This window comes from Vitis vinifera, chromosome 18, assembly GCF_030704535.1.
Source record: "Vitis vinifera cultivar Pinot Noir 40024 chromosome 18, ASM3070453v1".
NCBI classification, from domain to species: Eukaryota; Viridiplantae; Streptophyta; class Magnoliopsida; order Vitales; family Vitaceae; genus Vitis; species Vitis vinifera.
Window position 1 is genome coordinate 14,119,451 of NC_081822.1, and position 10,882 is coordinate 14,130,332.

The window sequence follows — 10,882 nt, forward strand, 5'->3', positions numbered from 1 at the left end:
ACAGGGGACTCATCCTGTTGGGATTCCTGAGTAGACTCATTTTCCTCAGAGTAAAATGGTCTAGCCACGTTGGTGTGACTTCTAACGCCTATTAGCTTAATGTTCTTAGGATTTCCTGAGCTGGATCCTTCTTCTTCCCTAGTGGTTCTAACTGGGATGGAAGAGCTTGAAGATCTAGAGGGTTCATAAACAGAAACTCTAGGGTTGATAGAATGTCTGAAAGAGTTGGAGAAAACCAGTTCTCCTCCTCCATCAGGATATTGAACAATTTGTTCAATACTTTCAGAACGTTGTGCAATGACTGGAACAACATTAGCAAAATGCCAATTTTCAGGAAACTCAACATCTTTCCACAAGATTTTCTTGGGGATGATGAAATCTGACTTATCTAGCATATCTGAGTGAAAGTAAGTGGTCTCACCTTTAAGACTGGTGCAAAGAGCCCCAGATCCAACGCTTGTGTTCATGCTCTTATAGGCAAACCTGGTTATGATTGAAATAGGATTGTTTCCTAGTTTGATCTTAAAGCCATGGGTCTTAATATGCAGGACAACGGAATCTAAGATGTCTGCATCTCTTATTCTAACTATGAAGTTAGGATAGCACTGGAAATAAACTAGGCCATCATTTAGTCCAGCTTGGACTGCGCCTATAATAGAATTTTGATATTCGAGATGCCTATTATCCCTTAAACACATGACAAATAGAGGTGTTTAAACCTAATCTTGTCAAAGGCTTAGCAGCTACTTGAATCATACCAAAGTGTATGAAATTATAGCCATCTTTCTTATGCTTATCAATGGATCTGTTATCCAGAAGTCTTATAACTTGGTCGTCTTGTTCTAAGCTGACTAACATTTCAGAGGTCTTGATGGTATAATTTGTGAAGAACTTAAAGGTTCCTTTCTTATAAATTTCTTGATTAGACACCTTGGGTAACTTCCAGAACTGCTAGTGCAACCGATATTAGAAGGATTATGGAACAAATCAATTATACTAATATGTTTCTCATAACCCTTGGAAATCAAGTCAACAGAGTTGAGGAGATTATCGAAACTCAGGATCACCTTAAGAAGCCTTTTATTAAGAATGATAATAAGCCTTTGTTTAAGCCTTTTGAATTATCTAAGAAATTCTAGGAAAATCCTCAAATTGATCAAGCTTTCATTGATAGAATAAGCCAAAAGGTTAAAGATAATCTTGTTATCCCTGAAACACCTCAAACTTTTGTTATCCATGAAACACCTCTACCTTCCCATAGGAGAATCCTTTTGGTTAAAAGGGATATTAGTCTAAAAGCAAAGGATAATGGACTAATTAGGTTAACCAGAGAACTTTCTATCCAAAACCCTTTTAAGGATCATAGTGATAAACAAGATATTATCCTTAATACCCTGACTATTAAAGATCTTCAAGAAGAAATAGGGCAGTATAAAAAGGATATTAAGAACCTAAGACAACCTACAAGCTCAGAATTCCCTATCCCTCATGATTATATCAACAGGGTAGGTTTTTACTACAATAGTCCTAAAAAGGAAGACTTTGAAGAAGCTCTTGAATCTTCACAAGACAATAGTGATAAGATAAGTGCATACTTAAATACTATTAGTAAAGTTATCTTCCAAAGATGGGAATTCCCTTACTATAGTAATTAAGAATAAATTTATCCTTGATATTATTGCTTTAATTGATTCAGGTGCAGCTTTGAATTGTCTACAAGAAGGTCTTGTACTTACCCAATTTTATGAGAAAACCAGGCAAGCCCTTTTTGGTGCTAATGGTAAAAAGCTTATTATCAAGTACAAGCTATCGAATGCCCATATTTGTAACCAAGGCATTTGCATTAAGCAAATCTTCATTCTTGTTAAAGATCTTAAGGAGAAAGCTCTCCTTGGAGTCCCTTTCTTAAGCTCCATCTTTCCCATGTGGGTAGATGATCAAGGTATAAGAACTAAGCTTATATATATATATTTAAGTATGTCCAGCTTCATTGGAGTTAGGCGGACTTCTTCACTACACAAAGGGTGTCCGAACAGGTGGTCCAGGCACATCCGTTAGAAGCTTAAGTCTCAAATCATTGAGGATAGCTCTAACTATTTTTTGTGGTAGAAAATGAGTGTGTATCTTGTTCGTGCTTCTTGAGGGGTTTATATAGAGTTAATGCCATTGTTATTATAGCATTGATTATGCACTCTTGCCTTTCTTGTAATGATGATTGTCATTAGGGCAGAAATCAAGCCTCAATAAGACAGTCAACGTCATCACTATTGCGTAAACTGGGCAATCATATCAAGTAAGGGTTGTTGATTGGTGTCATTTGTTGACTGTCATACCAAAATCTTAGACCATGTAACTAACTGTCCATTTAGTTTGTCAATGGTTGGGATTGTGTGTAACAATTGATTAATATTGACTTTTAGGTGTAAATGGTGTTTAGTTTGTCACTCAAACATCAGACGTTTAGTCCATCGCTCAAACATCAAGCGTCTAGCCCATCGCTCAAATATCAGGCGTCTAGCTCATCGCTCAAACATCAGGTGTCTAGCTTGTTGCTCAAACATCAGGAGTCTAGTCCGTCGCTCAGACAACAAGCGTGGTTAACCACGTATGTCAAAAATCCTAAGGATTTGACTGGATTGATTTGCCCGTTTGAAAGGTCTAACCGGCTTGGTTTGTCTATTTCATCTAGCATTGTGGAATAAGTAAAACTTCTCACTTCTGGTGTTAGACAAAGTGACGAAGTGATCCTAAACGAGTCATATGTTTGCCCTAGTCGGCCAAAGGGTCTCGAGTCTGGAAAGGACACGTGGAGGGAAGCCCCACAATATATATATATATATATATATATATATACGTGATTTTAATATATATATATTTTTGTTTTACTCACAAACTAGTTTTATATTTTAATATTTCATTTTAAAATGTAAATATATCAATAAAACGATATTATTAAAACAAACCACAATCCAACCTTACTTAAGTTAATATATTAATTTCGCCCAAAATCTTAAATCTAAAATTTTAAAGAAGCCTAAAAATGTCTACACAATTTCTACACTAGGATAAAAGACAAGAAAAGAATGTGGAACCATTTAGAGAGTTTCTAAAGGTTTTTTGTAAATACTTATAAAAAGTTTTGTATAGAGTATTTTAAAGAATTCTTAATTTGTAAAGAATTCTCCAAAGTTTTCAAAGTTCCTAAGGTATCTATAAATAAGTGAGAATTTGATTTGACCAAGACATCAAGCACGTGAGATCAAGCATTGTAAGCATTCCTTGTGCAATACAAGATTCCTTTTTTTAAAGTGTTGTGTTCGGTGTTTAACCTAACTTCCAAGTCATGTATCTGTCTGAGTGGGTGGATGAGAAATACTCACTTAATAACATCAAGAGTTTTGAGTTGTCCAAATGTGGTTATTTAAGTGCCACACATGAACTTAGAAAGAGTCTAAGGTAATGTTTGTTTTTTTGGCTTAATTCTAAATAGAGAACTTATACTTAGGAAGAGCCTATGACAATAAATTGTAAATATAACACATTTTGAAAGATTTTGATTGTTATAATGTTTTGTTCAAAAAAATTCTGTTTATTCAAAATTTTAAGATGATATTGTTGTCTTTTTATATGCAAGTTTGACATTCACACACAACTTGTTTAATTTTTTAGTTTCTTACTCGATCAATTATTCTCTTTATTTAATTTTTTTTCAAAAAATATGTAAGTTTCATTGATTAAAAGGATGAAAATGATGAAAAGACCCCCAATTTGTAAAACCAATATCTCTCATTTTTAACTTGAAGTGTAACTCATTTTTTAACATAAATACCCATCAACACTTCTATTGTTTACATGTGTGTGCGTGTGTGTGTATTTTTTTTAAAAAAATTATTTTTGTAAGAAAAAAGTGAAAGTATTTTTGTTTAAAATTGGTATTTTTTAGGATAAAATAAAATGGAAGCTTAGTTTTAGAAAGTGAGGATGATTTGATCCCTTTTAATCAAATTACCCAAAAATACATAAACAATAACAAAATTTGAAATGAAAAAAGAAAATTTTGAAATTAACTTTTACCTGCATTGATATCGCTTATAAGCTCTTATCTTAATATACGAAACTACTTAGAAAAGAGTGAATAAGTAAACCAAGTAAGATAACTCCAAGTAATAATTTGTAATTAGAATTTTTATTTTTTCTTTTTCATAATTATATCAATTATGAGTTAAGGTTTGTAATCCTATCCTATACATAAGAAAATTCAATCATGTAATTAACAGAATTTTTATTTTTTTTATTTTTCATAATTAGATCAATTATTAGTTAATGTAATGTCTCACATCGGATAGAGGAGAAAGTTTATGACACTATATATGTAGAGACTCATCTTAACAAAATAGACGTGTTTTAAAACTGTGAGGGTCCCTTTAAGCCTAGAGCAAACAATATTTACATGATTAGGTGTGGACCATTACAAATGGTATTAGAGCTAATCTTTGACCCCATGTGGGAGTTTGTTTGGCCCGTAAGGGGTGTTTGTTTATATGACCCTACAATTCCATGGGACACAACGAGGACCTTGTGTTTGCATGGCGTAGGGGGGCGGGGGTGTGTTTGTGATGTCCCACATCAAATAAGGGAAAAAGTTCATAGTGCTATATATGTAGAGACTCTTGCGTTTTAAAGCCGTAAGGGTCATTTCAAGTTTAGAGCAAACAATATCTAGACAAATCCTTAAATGGTTTTGAGAGTTTTATTTTGTCAAAATAATGACAATATATTTAATTCAATGCATGTTTCTATTGATAATAAATTAGTATTAGATATTAAATCATTATTAATGGAATTTTTATAAATTTTAAAAAATATTTTTTTTTCAAAAACTTTTCATCAAAATTGTTCAACATTATTTATGTTTGAAACGTTGCACTATTTACTTCTTGTTTTTTCCTTTCCCGTATTTTCACAATGTGACTTTAATACTCATAAAGTTATTATTTTAACCCAAATTTTAAACCCATACTTACCTCATCCTCCTATCTTTCATGCTTGAGAAGTTTGAAGTCAATCATGGCCACTGATACCCAAAAAAGTAAATTGTATTGGACTAAGTTCATAATTGAAATAAGATTACCAACATATTCTAAACACACCAACAATTTATTTTGGAGTGTTAAAAACATGAAGGAGAGTGTATTTTTTCACAAGATCAATAGGTTTTGTAAATTGGGTATAATAAGAGTAATTTTAGAATAAACCTCGTGACACTCAGCAAGCATATGTGATCTTGTGCAATCGGCTAATAAAAGCTAAAATCTAGGCCCTTATTTTGTTACTTCTTAGTCCTTAGTACTTGCACATTAAAACATTGTGAAGAGATAGCAGGTTATTGTTATCTGGTTATGAAATTAGTTACACATTGTTTACCTGTTAGTTACACATTGTTAGAAGTAGTTAGATACATGGAGGGTTATTTAAGTTGTAAACTTTGTTTTCTCATCAATAAGAAATACCCATTTTATCAATTCTAATATGGTATCAGTCATTCTAAATGGCTGGAGAGAATTCATTTTCTTCTTCGTTGGAGAGCTCTCCTTCCATGGCGAAATTTGTTCTAGTTGTATTCACACACTCATTGTTAATCAAATTAGATGATAACAATTTTCTTCTCTGGAAACAACAAGTTGGAGTTGCAATACAAGGTCACAAACTGAAAAGATTTATTCTAGAAAGTGAAAATCCACCAGAAAGGTTTCTTACAGCTAGAGATCATGTTCAAGGAAAGATAAATCCAGAGTATCTTAACTAGGAACAACAAGATCAACTGCTCTTTTCATGGTTACTTTCTTCAATGACAGAAGCGATGCTCACATGAATGGTTGGGTGTGAAACTTCACATCATATTTGGAAAACTCTTGAGGTGTTCTTTGCCTCACAAACCAAAGCTAAGATATCTTAGTTCAAGACTAGGCTCCATAACACAAAGAAATGCGATCTATCAGTAAATGATTATCTATTAAATATTAAATCCCTAATTGATCAGTTAGCTTTTGTTGGATATGTTGTTACAACCAAAGATCATATAGATGCAATCTTTGATGGATTTTCTTCTGAGTACAATACATTTGTTGTTTTGGTGAATTCAAGAAATGATCCGTATATAGTCACAAAGATTGAATCATTGTTGTTAGCATAAGAAAGTAGGATTGAAAAAAATTCTAAGGAGCTTGATTCAACAAATCAAGTGAATATGGTGAAGATTTCTAATAATCAACATTCCCATAAAAAGTTTAATGGAGGATAAGGTGGTTTTCAACGCAATTTTACTGGACAAGGTAATTACAGATCTCAAAATTTCAATCCTACTTCTAGCAGACAAAATCAAGGAAATGGAAGAAGTGGTAGGCAACAATGGAAGCCACAATGCTAGCTGTGTGGTAAAATTGGGCATGTAGCTGAAAAATGCTACCACATGTTTGATCCAACCTTCATTCCAATTCAATTTCAGCAGAATGCAAATCCACAAATGTATACCTAAATGGTTGCCATGGTGGCTACTCCTAATGTTATGACAGATAATAGTTGGTATCCTGACTTTGGTGCAACCAACCACTACACATCGGATCCAAATAATCTCATTATTTGAGACATATATGTAGGAAATGACCAAATTCATATGAGATATGGTATTGGTCTTGCAATTCAACACATTGGTCAGTCAATTTTTCCTTCTCAATTTTCATCTAAACTTCTAGCTCTAAAACAACTTCTTCATGTCCCATCCATTTCGAAAAATCTTTTGAGTGTCTCTAAATTTGCTCATGATAATAATGTGTTCTTTGAGTTCCATTCTAATCATTGTTTTGTTAAAGACCAGGTCACAAGAATTGTCCTACTATAGGGTAAAGTAGCCAATGGACTGTATGTTTTTGATAGCTCAAGTCCTCGTTAGCTTATCATGTTCCATGCTTTCCTATAAATCCAAAATGTATGTTTGTATAAGTTGCAACAACAGCCTCTAATGTTTTAACTGATCCTATTTTTCAACTTTGGGGCATAATAGGTTAGGTCATCCTAATGCTAAAGTGATTCAAAAAGTCTTATCTCTTTGTAATATTCTAACCATAAATAAAGACTTGTCTGATTTTTGTAATGCTTGTTGTCTAGGAATGCATCATAAATTTCCTTTTCTCGATTCTACTATTGAGTACACTAAACCTCTAGAACTCATACATTCAAACTTGTGGGAACCTTTCCCTGTTTTGTCTTATAATGGTTATAAATATTATGTTTACTTTGTTGATTCCTTCTCTCGTTTCACTTGGGTTTACCTACTCAAAAATAAATTTGATGCCCTACAAACATTTATTAACTTCAGAACTCAAGTAGAGTTACAAATAGGTTGTTCTATCAAGAAAATCCAAACTAATTGGGGTGGTGAGTACCAAGCTTTTACAAATTATCTTGAGTCTAATGGCATAATTTACCGAGTTGCTTGTCCTAGAACCCATGAACAAAATGGTCTTATTGAACACAAATATAGGTATATCATTAAAACAACCTTGACACTCTTAGCTCATGCCTCTTTACCTCTATGATATTGGGATGAAGCTGTTAAAACATCAGTTTTTCTTATCAATAGGTTGCCTTCCTTAGTACTTTTTGGTCAAATTCCTTTCCAAGTTCTGTTTAAACAACAACCAAATATTTCCATGTTGAAAGTGTTTGGTTGCTCCTGTTTTCTAAACCTTAGACCCTACAACAATCCTAAGTTCCAATTTTGGTATGTGGAATGTACTTTCTTAGGCTATAGTATCAAACATAAAGGTTTCAAGTGTTTAGATCCTCAAGGTTGTATCTACATATCTAGAGATGTTCAATTCAATGAGAAATCATTTCATTTTGCCAAAATCAAGTCCATTACTTCTTCTTCCTCTATTCCTAGTCCAACACCTACTTCCCATTATGCTTTTATTCCTATTCATTCCTCAATTCTGTCTGTACCCTCACCTTCCACTTTTTCTATTACAAACATAGTTACTAACCAATCCAATTTTGATCAAACCAATGCTAAGCTTGTTTCATATGTATCTAGAAATGTTTGTTCCATGAGAACCATATCTAAGGTTGGAATATTCAAACCTAAAGTCTTTATGGCTTCTAAAGAACCAGCTTCCATTCAAGAAGCTTTACAACAAGATCATTGGAAAGCTGTTATGGCTAAGGAGTATTCAGCACTTGTTAAGAACAAGACTTGGTCACTAGTACCTTTACCACCTAAAAAGAAAGCAATTGGTTGTAAATGGGTGTTTAAAGTAAAAGAAAATCCAAATGGCAGTATACTGAAGCATAAGGCATGATTGGTAGCAAAGGGGTTTCTCTAACTTGCAGGTTTTGATTTTACTAAGACTTTTAGTCCTGTAGTGAAGCCTACTACAATAAGAATTGTTTTAACAATTGCTTTATTGAAGGGTTGGTATGTAAGATAGTTGGATGTGAATAATGCCTTTTTAAATGGAGATTTACAGGAGGAAGTGTATATGGAACAATCAGCTGGCTTTGAAATTTCAAATTCTCCACACTTGGTGTGTCAGTTGCATAAAGCATTACATGGTTTAAAGCAAACTCCAACAGCATGGTTTGACAAACTAAGAGATGTTTTAGTTTCTTTGAGGTTTATGTTCTCCAAATCTGATCATTCTCTATTCATTAGACATTCTGCTAGTTGTACCACGTTTGTTCTAGTGTATGTTGATGACACACTTGTGACTGGAAGTTCTAAAGTTGAGATTTAAGCCTTGGTACAACAACTCAGTACCAGATTTGCATTAAAAGACCTTGGTGAAGTTGACTACTTCTTAGGAATTCAAGTTAAACATACTGCAAATGGTTTACATATATCACAAACTAAATATGTAACAAATCTTTTGTGCAAGACAAAGATGCAATATGCTAAAGAGCTGCCCACACTTACGTCCAGAGGAGAAAAATTGTCCAACATTGGAAGTGATCTAGTAGGCAATCCACAACTCTATTGAAGCATAGTTGGAGCCCTACAATATGTGACATTTTCATGGTCAGAACTTGCTTACTTAATCAATAGGGTTTGCCAGTTTATGCAAAATCCTTTGGAGTCTCACTGGAAGGTAGTAAAAAGGATTCTTAGTTACTTAAAGGGAACACTTGATCATGGTTTACATCTTAAGAGATCAATGAACTTAGATATTACAAGGTTTTGTGATGTGAACTGGGCTTCGAACCCGAATGATAGGCGATCAACTACTATCTTTTGTGTATATCTTGGCTCAAATATAATATCTTGGAATTCAAATAAGCAAAACACAATCTCAAGGAGTAGCATCGAAGTTGAATATAGGAGTCTAGCTACCTTGGCAGCAGAAGTTACTTGGATATAGTCCTTGCTGATAGAATTACAAATTCCTCAAGGTCATGTTCCAGTACTATGGTGTGATAATTTGAGTACTGTACTCATGTCAGCAAATCCTATTCTACATGCTCGCACAAAACACATTGAGTTGGACCTATATTTTGTGCGTGAGAAAGTTATGGAGAAGGAGTTGGATGTTAGACATATCTCATCACAAGATTAGATTACAGACATTCTGACCAAAGCTTTTTCCAATACTCAATTTTTGTTGTTAAAGAACAAACTAAGAGTTGAACAATTGTCCACACTTAGTGTGAGAGGGGCTGTGAAGAGATAACATGTTATTGTTATCTGGTTATGAAATTAGTTACACATTGTTTACCTGTTAATTACACATTGTTAGAAGTAGTTAGATATAGAGAGGGTTATATAAGTTGTAAACTTTGTTTTCTCATCAACAAGAAATACCCATTTTATAAATTCTAATAAACATAATTTCCCCAACATTACTTCTCTTGAGATTTGCTCTAAATTTTTTAATATTGTAAGCAGTGAAAAGTAAGATAGGTTTAGGCCCTCTTTGGTAGTTATTTTTTAAAATAGTTTTTGAAAACTATTATATGATGTTTTATAAAATAAAAGTTTATTTGAAAAACTAAAATATTTTTAACATACTTTTAATATTTTTAAGTATATTTTAAAAGTAATTTTTATATCTAGTATTTTATTTTTAATCATTTTACATATTTGTTTAATTATTTTTAAAAAAAATTCTTAAATTGAAAACAAAATACAGTTATTTTTTTTTTAGAACAGAAAACTATTTTTGAAAACAATTGTGAAATAGGGCATCGATCTCTTTTTTTGGTCATTAATTCTTAGAAGACAAGTATAATGTTTAGATCTTAGAAAATTTGAGAAAAAAATACAAGAAAAAATAATAAATAAATAAAAAAAGAAAGGAAGTAAAATAAAATATAAATTTAAAATTAACAAATTATTTTTATACTTTTTTTCAAATTCTTGTTTGTACACAAGTTTTTAATTATATTTTTTAATGATCAATTGAACATAATAAAATTATATTTCTCATTATTTCCCCCTTCTTTTAATACTTTCTTGAAACATTGTGCTTTTCTATTTTTCTATTTCACTCCAAAAATAAAATTAAATCGGACTATTAGAGTTTGGAATCCGTGGTAGTGAAGGAGTTTAACAAAAGCCTACGTCCATTTGGTGAGTGTGGACCCATGACTTTCCTCAATGAACCCACCAATATTTTTCAAAAAATTAACTTTTCAACACTCAATCATGTACTAAAAAAATCTAAGAGCAAATCACAAAAAGTAAAATAAATGTCAGTCTTATATTCTCTTTTACTTTAGCAGAGGATGTATGTGTTTGATGAATAGGCATAAATATATACTTTTTGGTACATGAGGAATAGGGAACTATTTGCAAGAGGGGTAAATATTTAGAAGCCCCAGATCAACAAGA